The 11947-nt window shown below is 35.0% G+C and overlaps 1 non-coding gene across 1 annotated transcript; it reads right to left on the reverse strand.

Moving 5' to 3' along the window:
* Positions 1–3633: 3633 nt before the first annotated feature.
* LOC150035644 (U4 spliceosomal RNA) lies at positions 3634–3770 on the reverse strand. The gene has a single exon (XR_016530399.1). It is a non-coding gene; the product is annotated as a U4 spliceosomal RNA (small nuclear RNA).
* Between the last annotated feature and the right edge of the window lie 8177 nt (positions 3771–11947).

The raw sequence follows: 11947 nt of genomic DNA on the forward strand, positions 1-11947 counted from the left end.
TTGGGAGCAGTTAAATGGATACTAAGATATCTTTGTTCATCAAAGGAAGCAAAGGTCTTATATAGACAGAATGAGCCATCCAATGATGAAGTGTATGGTTATGTTGATGTAGATTATGCAAGGGATTTGGATAGAAGGCTCTCACTATCAGGCTATGGTTTCCTATGGGGAAACAATTTAAAAAGTTGGAAGGCTAGTTTGCAGTCTGTTCTAGCCCTTTTCACAACAGAGGCTGAGCTTATAACACTATCTGAGGCTGTAAAAGAAGGTTTGTGGCTGAATGGTTTACTAAACAATTTCAACATTACACAAATAAAGGTCAGAATATATTGTGACAACCAGAGCACAATCTACCTATCTAAAAACTAATAGTTTCATAGCAGAACCAAGCACATTGACATCAAATACCATTTTATCAGACAGAAGATTAAGAAAGGGGAAGTCGAGGAAATAAAGATACATACCTCAGATAATGCTGCTGATATGCTAACCAAAACAGTTCCACTAAGCAAGCTTGCTCAATGCTTGGAACTCCTCAAGTTCGAGTTACCTGAAAAAGGTTAGCTCAAGTCAGCTCAACAAGCAAAGAGGGAAAGGTACTCCAGATGCTTACAAAGGTAGAGATTGTTAAAGAAAGAACCGAAGACAAGAAACTAAGTTGCAAGCAGTTCAAACATTGTCGTCTTCTTTCTTTATGTTATTGCAACCACCAAAGCTTCATCGTTGATCTTGAGCGCATGTGTATATAAAGAAAACGAATGTGAGAAGAACGAAAGAAAAAGGGAGAGAGCAAGGCATTTATTCTGTAATAACTTTGAAGAAAAAGTAATAAAAGAGACCCTCCCAATTTGCACAGCAGATGTAGGCCTTTGGCCGAACCACTTAAACACTTGTGTTTTTTCTTTCATATTCTACGTTCGTTTAGCATTTACTTAAGTATCATTTACACAATCACTTAGTTCCTATCGCATCGTGTACACGATCGTTTAGCTCCGTATTGCATCGTCTATACGCTTCTTTTGTCGTCTATACAATCGTTCAGCCCTAATCAACTGTTGTCTATATGATTATCTAGTGCTTCATTCTATCTTTTACATAATTGAACTATCGTCTAGTTCTTTGGAGCTTCGTCTACACGATTGAGCTGCCATTAGGTAAACGACATAAGAGTTTTGAAACCTTAAGCATACAACCTCCCCTAAGTCTTGAAGTGTTCTTAACCGTTAATGTTGAGTAATTTGTGATTGAAAATAAGAAGGTCGTAGTTATCTTGGACAACAATATATATATATATATATATATTAGACTTTTAATTCCTATAGTCTAGTTCTTAATTGATCATTTATATAATTGAATCCATCGTAAAGATTTAAAGGAAAATTTCTTATTTGAACAATAGAGTTTTAAAACTATTGGACAATCTATGGTGAAATCGTCATTCAAAAGCAATAACAAGTTTCAATGAATAAAATACCTATTCTTTTAGATGAAAGGTTGGTTGGCTTAACCCAAATTTGTTGGCAAGGAAAGACGTATCGTTAAACAAAATAAGTGCATTGCATTACAAGAGCTTGAAAATTTTAATTATAATTTTTGTGTGTAAAAAAAAAAATTAACAAAAGGTAGTGCCTAATTAAATCGTTTTATTTTCAATTAACCAAAAAATTTCAACACTGTCCATGAAAATGATGTACTTTAAGTAATATTTTACTAATTGTATTATATGTTTATCACTAAACTAGAAATAGATGCGGATAAGTTTATAGAAATATAACTCAAAGGATCTAGAACTTAATTATTATCGCCCATAAATGTTAAGTTTGTATGATTGACGATATTTGTTTAAGTTGTGTCGTGGTGTTTTTGCAGCAGATGTCAAACGAAATGTCTTAATACTCATGGTTTCTGGTAAGTTGTTTTCTGAAGATGTGGTTTTTATTGATCTTTTTGTTTCCTTATTGGGTAGATTTTTGGCATTCTTTTTTCGAAATTGGTTTTTTTTTTCCTGTGAGAATCAAAATTGTTTTTAGGGTTTTCTTATTCATTTCACTGCATATTTAACGATTTTAGTATTGATTGCTAGGGTTGGCAGTTTTGTGAGAAAGATAAATGATTGTTGGCCGCCTGTGTAAGCTCTTGAGAGGTTGTTTTTTAGTATCTTTCGAGGACAAGGTTGTGTGTCTGTTACCTGAATGTTCTCACATAAAGAATATTGCTCAAGTTCATATTGAAGCAAAAAGTGGTTCTTAAACCTAGGGGAGCCTAGGTTCATATAGTGAGTTAATCTTCACTTGAAACAAGAAAGACAAACAATATATTGAGAAGATGTCTCTCTTAGAGGGAGCCTAAGTGTCAGTTCACTACTATACTAATTCTTAGGTAGAGTCTAATTAATAGAGAGGGAGTCCCTCACTTAAGGGGAGCCTAAGTGTTAGTTCAAAGAGTAGAACTAGACTTGTGTCTCTACTATTATCTGAATCAACAGATAAGTACAATGTTGTAATTGATTTACTTTACCCTCGTGGATTTATCTTTCTTGGGTATACTGCCCCCAAACGTAGGTGGTATTCACCAAACTAGGTTAACAATTTCTATGTTTGACTAGTCTACTTTTTTTCTCTTTTTATTGTGGTGTTTTAGCATAATATCCTTCAACTAGTATAGTATTACCTTCCTATATCTTTTTCAATAAATTTGTTTCCCTCCCCACACATCGTAAAAAAAAATGAGATAATCTAAACTAACCATGGAGTTGAAAATTTAAACAAAAGATAGAGGTAGATAAGCTAACATGAGCATAGTTTACCTCGCCTAAAATTTATATTACTGATTTCGAGAATCAGAGGTTTAAATATATCTCTACACGAACCCAACCTAGCCATAGAGATAGAAATTTAAGGTGTTTAAAGTTACAATCAAATTTGGTCCTATCTAATCTTGTCCCCAAAAAAAACGGGTTGGTCCTTAATAATTTATAGTTAGAAATTCCATATGTTGACATGAAAACGTTGAAATTTGAAAATGTTATATTCATTATTGAATTCAGCCCTTTTCAACTCTTCCTAATAAATTAACACGACAAAAATAACAAAACTTAACTAGATTTCAAATTAATCAAAAATCAAATTTCAATTTTGTAATATACTTCACCTAATCTTTAAACCCTCATCAAGTTGGTTTTTACTTTCACATTTTTAGGTTTTTAAATATTAAGCTAATAACACTAATTTCACGTTTTGTGTTTTAATTTTATTTTTAGATTCCAGTGTCACTTAAAATACTTAAAAAAAGAAACTCAAATAATTATTGTGAATTTTTAGATTTTAGGCTACGTACTCTAATATCATTTTAAATGAGAGATTGGCCTAAAAATTTAAGTTGATGGACGGAAATAAATTTAATATCATATAATCTAACAAAAAAAATAAAACAAAAATTATACATGTTTATTTACTATTTTTGGTTTTCTATCTTTTAAAATAAAAACAAAATCATGTTTGGTAATTGTTTTTTTTCATTTAAAAAAAAAGGGAAAAACTTGATTATTGTACTTTTGTATTTTTTATTCTTTTACAAAAGAAGTTTAATGACTTTTTTAGTTTTATATTTAAAAAAATAAAATAAAATCAAACTAATTTCACAATATTTTTGGATCTAAAATACAACAATATATAATGATATCTTTATTTTTTGCTTTTTTTTTTCAACCAGCAAGAGACGCGTCTCGCTGACAACCTCACTAGCTAGGTCATTGCCCCACGTACAAGGATATTTTTATTTTTAACTTTTAAAAAATTCTATAACGATAAAACAATATAGATATTTTAATGTACTAAGTAGTCACATATCAAATTAAGAAAAATAACAAAAATAAACCTACGGGCAAAATACAAGAAAATAATTTCATTTTTGTAAGAGCAAATTTTAGAAGATTGAGGAAATGATGAAAATATTAATTAATTTGAATATAACGAATTCACATTGTTTCCTCGAGACACAATTTTGTTCCTCTTATTGTATTCAAAGTGTTCGAGTTTTAAATTGACTATATTTATTTAAGAGTGTTTGGAGTTGTTGTTTTGGTTTGTTGGTAATCTCATAAAATGTTCCACCAGATGTTTCTCAAGATCTTGATTATGCAAACTTTTTTAATGGGCTATTTTCCTTCCTTCTATTGCGTCTCTTTAAGGTTAAGACGTTGTTGCTAAGATTGTCGCTTTTGTATTGAGTTTAGTGAAATTGTATGTTGTGACCGAATGAAAAAGTGCTCTGTACTTTATCGAGTTTTTAAAGAAAGTTGTTTAAACAGTATTTCATGGCATATTGTACCTAAAGGAATAGCAAAGTTCCATTCTGGAAGCGTGGATCGGCCCAATTTTTAATTTTCACATAATCAAGAATTTTACGGAACCAAATTATGCATAAACATTTAATTTACAGAATGCATGGAAGAAGGAGAAATAGAAATTAGGGTTTCAAGAAAACTTATCCTTCAATAATGATATCTTCTTCTTCACGAAATTCCCATTCCAAAATGTTCACGATCAATCACGAACCGAGCATCGCAATGAGGACACCACCACAAGAATTTCCTCTGTATTCCCTGTAGGGGTAGAAAATCACAAGAGGTGTGAGTTCTGTGTATTTTGGGATGAGGGAAGAAATATTTTATAGAGAAACTTTCTTTTTTATCAAGAGATCTTGAAGTAAAAACTGAGTGATTGAATTTTTGTCCTCTGTAAATATCTTCTATGAAGAAGATGAAGACCACCAATTCAAAAAAAAACACCATAATCATGATCAAAATGAGACAAAAGAGGGGGAGGGAGTTATAACTCCTTCCGTAATTAATTTTTCAAAAATGAATTAAATTTAAAATAAATTAATAAATAATTATTATTTAATGAATTATTTAATATACAAATATGATACTATATTATAATATAATATATATAAATCTATATGTTATATCAAATATAACACATAATTTATAATTTTTATATTGTATCAAGTACAATAAAACCTATAGTTTGTTTCTCTCTCAATAATGCATGGTATTTAATATAAATCATATTTATACTAAATTTAATTAATTATATGAATTTCATCCATATAATTAATATTTGAATCATATTCAAATATATAATTCCTCTCAAATAAACTTTATATTATACTATATCAAATACATTATATTAGTTATATCATATATAATTAAGTTAAATTAATTATATCGCATATAATTAATTTCCTCAATTAATTTGAACAATTCAAAGTAATCCAAAATTGATTCTCAATAATTCATGTTGAGCTACAAAGGGGATCTTATGGATCTATAGATTGAAGCTTCAATGGTTCTTGAATAATTAATTAAACTCCTTTAACTAAATTATTCAACATATATTAACTGCCAACTACTCTACCAAAAATCGATAACTGCACTCTTCGCACTACAGATATATTCCTATGTCTATTGGATATAACCACCCTTCACAAATTGCTTGTAAGTACAGTTGAGCCAAAATTATTATTTTGCCTCTTTAGTTATATCTAACTCCTTAAGTACCACTCATCCCTCTAATGAACAATAAGTCATAGTCCAACTATAACCAAACCCCTCTCGGGCCGAGAAAGGGTGTAGCGCTACATTGTTCAAGCATTTGAATCAGCCCTTAAAGGAGCAATTTATCTACATACCCGGACATTATGGAAGGATTGACTTTCGTCTTGTGTAGCTATGTTCCCAGCTCCCTATCAGAAGAATCACCTCAATGGTAGACTTATTGAGTCGGCAATCTGGCCGCTCTCACCCATATAAATCAAAGGACCGCCTTATAGGCAAGAGTTCACAACTCACTCATGATTCAGGTCATGTCATCTATGGTTATCTTGGTGAAATGTAAGTCTCTGTTGCGAAATCGACAATTAAAGAACACAAAAAAAGAACGTAGAGTAGAGGAGATCGACACACAGATATACGTGGTTCACTAACAGTGTGTTAGTTACGTCCACGGGCAAAGGGGAAACAATATTATTTCGAGAGAATGTTTTCAGAATTACATCAAGAACGGCACCTCTAGGTTAAAGAGTTTATATATCGCACTGCTCTAAACCCTAGGGTCAAAATCGTAAATAACTGTAAATAAATAAATATGTTGAATATAAAATCTGAATAGGTTTCGAGGGTGTTGCCCCTAAACCCCCACCAAGGTGTGCCGCCCCTGGACCCCAGTACTAGGTTGTTCAAAGTGCTAGCAAACAGATCCAAGGCATTTCAACAAATCTCCACCTTGACTTGAATTCTCTTCCAGATAACAGATGTACCAAATGCAACATAAATCAATATCACCAGACGTACCCAGACTTCCCCCTCATGCCTCAAAGTGTCCCACAAAGGGGACCACTAACAATTCAAAACATTCTGCAAGTCCAAACAATGTTGGAACTTGCCTTGTGGAACCGGTTTAGTGAACATATCAGCAGGGTTATCAGCAGTACCAATTTTCATCACTTTAACTCTCTACTTACCTCTTAAGAAGTGATATCTTACATCTACGTGCTTAGTTCTCTCATGATGAACTTGATCATTGGTTAGGTATATTGCACTCAATCTATCACAATATACAATAGCTTGGTCATGATGCAAACCAAGATCACCAACTAACCCCCTTAGTCATATTCCCTCTTTAGCAGCTTCTGTCAAGGCCATGTACTCTGCTTCAGTAGTAGACAAAGTAACTGTAGGCTGTAAGGTTGCCTTCCAACTAACAACAGAACCACCCAGAATGAACACATAGCCAGTCATAGACCTTCTACTGTCAACATCTCAAGCATAGTCAGAATCACAATAACCGGTCACCAAACACTCTGTGTAACTCCCATAAACAAGACCAACATCAGATGTACCTCTAAGATAACGAAAAATCCTTTTAACAGCTTGCCAATGCTTCTTCCCAGGTTGACCCGTGAACCTACTGACACTAACGGCATGGGCAAGATCAGACCTAGTACAAACCATAGCATACATCAAACTTTCTACTGCACTAGCATAAGGAACTCGAGACATGTACTCCTTTTCAGCTTCAGACTATGGTGAAAACTCAGATGACAAACGAGCATTGACAGCACTAGGAGTATCTATAGGCTTACCTAATGACATACCAAACCTAGATAATATTTTCTGAATATATCCTTTCTGTGACAAGAAGAGCTTATTCTTACCTCTATCCCTATAAATCTCCATCCCCAGAATTTTCTGAGCAGCACCTAAATCCTTCATATCAAGCTCAGCACTGAGAAGATTCTTCAATTTCAGAATATCAGACTTGGACTTTGTAGCTATGAGCATATCATCTACATATAAAAGTAGATAAATCATCGAACCATCATCAGCTTTGTTGTGATATACACAATAATCATATGGACTCTTGTTATAGCCAAGTCCAATCATATAGCTGTCAAATCATTTGTACCACTGCCTTGGAGACTGCTTTAACCCATACAAAGATTTCTTCAACTTGTAAACATAATCTTCTTTACCTGGACACTGGAACCCATCTGGTTGCGTCATATAAATCTCTTCCTACAACTCTCCATGTAAGAAAGTTGTCTTCACATCTAGTTGTTCAAGTTCCAAATTCTGATGTGCTACTATAGCTAGTAACACCCTGATAGAAGTATGTCTGACTATTGGTGAGAAGATCTCATTATAATCAACTCCTTCCCTTTGTGTGAACCTTCTAGCAACAACTCGAGCTTTATATTTAATGCCTTCTGAAGGTGACATTCTCTCCTTTTTCTTGAAGACCCATTTATAAGTGACAATTTTTCTCTCCTTTGGTCGTTTAACTAATTCTCAAGTCTGATTTTTGTCAAGAGATTCCATCTCATCCCCCATAGCAGCAAGCAATTTAGTAGACACCACATGACACAGCTTCTCTATAGATGGATGGCTCATGAGGATCCCCCTCTTCAGAAACCTGCAATGCAAAAGTAACCATATCTTCAAAACCATACCTCACAAGAGGTCCAACACCAACTCTTCTAGTTCTATCACGAGCTATACTCGGTTGATCTACGCATGATCTAGAATTCCCAGGAAAATCAACTTCTGACGTTATAGGCACATTAATTTCTGGTTGTACATCAGTTTCTGTAGTAACGTGTTGATCTTCTCCACCTCGATGTTGTAATTCATTCATAGCTGAAGTGAATTGCATCTCCATCTGTTTATCAACACTACTACTTTCTCCCACATAAGTATACGTCACAGAAGGCTTTACAGTTGAGTTAAGCATGGAATTTTCATCAAATATCACAGTCCTACTAAGTATGACTATATTCTCAGAAGGTGACCAGACTCTATATCCGTTAACTCCATCTCCAAAAACCACAAATATACCCTTTTTAGCTCTTGGTTCTAATTTACCCTCGTTAACATGATAGTAGACAGTACAACCAAAAATTTTTAATAAAAAATAATCTGTAGACTTACCAGACCACACCTCATAAGGTGTTTTACAATCAATAGCTTTGTGAGGTCTACGACTAATCAGATATCATGATGTATTCACTGCTTCTGCCCAAAACTTTCTAGCCAACCTTGCATTAGAGAGCATACATCTTGCTCTCTCCAACAACGTCCAATTCATACCTTCTGCAACCCCATTTTGCTGTGGAGTATTCCTAACAGTATGATGGCGAACAATCACCAAGCTTTATAGAACTCATTAAATTCAAATCCACAGAATTTCAAATCATTATCAGTTCGCAGCCTTTTGATCTTCTTCCTAGTTTCATTTTCAATCAATATCTTCCACTGCTTGAAATTCTTGAAGGCTTCATTTTTATGTTTCATCATAAACACCCAAGTCATTCTTGAGTAATCATCAATTATAGACAAAAAATACCTACTGCCTCCAATAGATTCAACTTTGGAAGGTCCCTAACAGTCTGAATGAATATAATCACGTGTCCCTTTTGTACGATGAACACCTCTTGGAAACTTGCTGCAATGAAGCTTCCCAAATACACAATGTTCAAAAAATTCAAAATCCTGCATCTTATGCCCATAGAGAAGATCTCTTTTTGACAGAATTTGCATCCCTTTTTTACTCATATGACCAAGTCTCATATGCATAACTTAGTCATATCATCCTCGTGAACAATCGACAATGCAACAGTAGCATAACCTGTTATTGTGGAACCTAATAGAAAACACAGTGTTCCACGCTTTATACCTTTCAGAACTACCTCAGAACCCTTATAGACATACATTGCTCCACCTTTACCTCCAAAACTGTAACCCTTGTTATCGAGTACACTAAAGGATATCAAACTCTTCTTCATTAGTGGAACATGCCTAACCTCCTTTAAAGTGTAGAAGGCACCATTATGTGTTCGTATCTTGACTTAGTCGATTTCAACTATCTTGCACACTGCACCATTAGCCATGCTAACATTCCCTCCATCTATTTGCTGATAGGTTGAGAACCACTCTCTATTTGGGCACATATGATAAGAAGCCCCAGAATCAAGAACCCACACATCATTAGAATGTGACTGTTCATTCACAACTAAAGCTAGATCTTCTTTAGAATCAATCTCGACTTCTTCAGAATCAATCTCAACTTGTGCAACAGAGGCGGATGCTTCCCTTTTGTCACTCTTTTTCTTCTTTTCCTGATTCCTTTTTATCTTAGGACATTCAGTTTTCCAATGCCTCTTTTCTTTACAGTAGTTACAAATATTATCTGATCTAGAACCCTTTAACTTCGAAGACCTTTTATTCTGATTCGACTTCTGCTTACCAGAATTCCTATGTCCCTTACTTCCTGTAGCAGCTAACCCAGATGCCTGACTTTCTATAACTGAACTTCCTGCATTCTGACGGTCCTCTCTTATAAGAAATGTGGACTTTGTATCTTCTAAGGTCAGAGTTTCTTTCCATCCAATATACGAGTCAACGAAAATCTCATAAGATGGCGGCAAAGATGTCAACAGAATTAGGGCAACATCCTCATCATCAACCTTAACCTCTACATTATACAGATCTAATAAAATTTTATTTAATTGGTCGAGATAGTCTCTAGAGACGTACCTTCTTGTATACGTAGATGATACAAACGTTTCTTCAAAAATAACTTCCTGGTTAAAGATTTCGTCATGTAAAGACTCTCTAACTTCAACCAAAGACCAGCGGCAGTTTCTTCATCTACGACCTCGATGATGACGTCATCAGCCAAACATAGCATGATCGTCGAATGAGCCTTCTCCTCAATGAGCCTTCTCCTCAAGAGTTTGACACTCTTCTTCATCCACGGCAGCCTTCTTTGACTTACCCGTCAGCGGCACCCACAGCCCCTACTGCTTTAGCAAGGATCACATCATGATCTTCCATAAACCAAAATTGTTCCTCCTAGCAAATTTATCGATCTTTACGTTCACGCCAGACATTTTCAATTTTTGAACAAATGCGAAAATTCGAAAAAAAACCCTAACAAGGCTTTGATACCAGTTTATTGCGAAATCGACAATTAAAGAACACAAAAAAGAACGTAGAGTAAGGGAGATCAACACACAGATATACGTGGTTCACTAACAGTGTGTTAACTATGTCCACGGGCAGAGGGAAAACAATATTATTTCGAGAGAATGTTTTCAGAATTACATCAAGAACAATGCCTCTAGGTTAGAGAGTTTATATATCGCACTGCTCTGAACCCTAGGGTCAAAATCGTAAATAACTGCATATAAATAGATATGTTGAATATAAAATCTGAATAAGTTTCGGGGGCGTTGCCCCCGAACCCCCACCAGGCCGCGCCACCCCTGGTAGGGTGTACATCAGAAAAGTCACACTAATATAAAAGTACACATAAAATAATAAACTAGGGTATAATACACGCCCAGTACAAAATCTTCCACTTGCCCTAGACTAGATGTGGCCTATCCTGTAGACCCATACTTTGCAAGTGACCCTCAAACACCTTAGCCATGAAAGCCTTTGTAAATGGATCAGCAACATTATACTCTGAACTGATCTTTGCGACGATCACGTCCTCTCAATGCACAATCTCTCGGATAAGGTGATACTTTCACTCTATGTGATTCTCGCACTTGTGACTCCTAGGCTCTCGAGAATTAACCACAAAACCACTAGTATCACATAAAGGGTGATGGGCTTTGACATGTCAGGAACCACTTCTAGATTAATCAAGAATTTCTTGAGCCACACAACTTCCTTAGCAGCTTCACAAGCTGATAACTAGCAGAAATACCAGTTATTATAAGCCTTTTATTTAGAATTATGAGGGCTAACAAGTAGAAAATGCGATGATAATAATTAGAATTTACAAAAAAATGAGTTTTTCGTCGATTAGCACCTAAATCCTCACTGACCCCTATATCATGCGTTACTCCATGCCAAAGTGTCCATTTTTGTAGCTATCGCAGGAATCAAACGCATGCGTTGAAAATAAGCAATCGCAATCAAACGCATACGTTGAAGCCAGGAGACCGCAAAGACAAATGCATGCATTGAAAGCCGAACTATCGCATAGACGATCGCATGCGTCCATCGCATGAAAATTGCAGTGATCACATGCGTCCAACACATGAAAGTTGTGGTGATCGAATGCGTCTATCGCATGGAAGTTGCGTTGATCAAGCGAATACGGTAATCACTTGGAGATCGCGGCCATAGAGTGATAACCTTAAATAGAAGGGTGATTCCAAGATGGGTAGAATGTGTTGATACTTTAGTTGAATCAAGCTCGGACGCATACTTTGGAATTATTAACAAGATAAGATGATGTGACATTGCCCATACTGCGACAAAGGCAGCAGTGAGACATAATGCAATCAAGATAACTGTCGGCATTTAAACTCTATAAATAGCCCATTAGACCTTCATTTCAAGACATCCGAACTGATGAGAGCATGAGCGAGA

The sequence above is a fragment of the Benincasa hispida genome, chromosome 6, assembly GCF_027475165.1.
Source record: "Benincasa hispida cultivar pf3 chromosome 6, pf3_genome.v1.1, whole genome shotgun sequence".
Taxonomy (NCBI): Eukaryota; Viridiplantae; Streptophyta; class Magnoliopsida; order Cucurbitales; family Cucurbitaceae; genus Benincasa; species Benincasa hispida.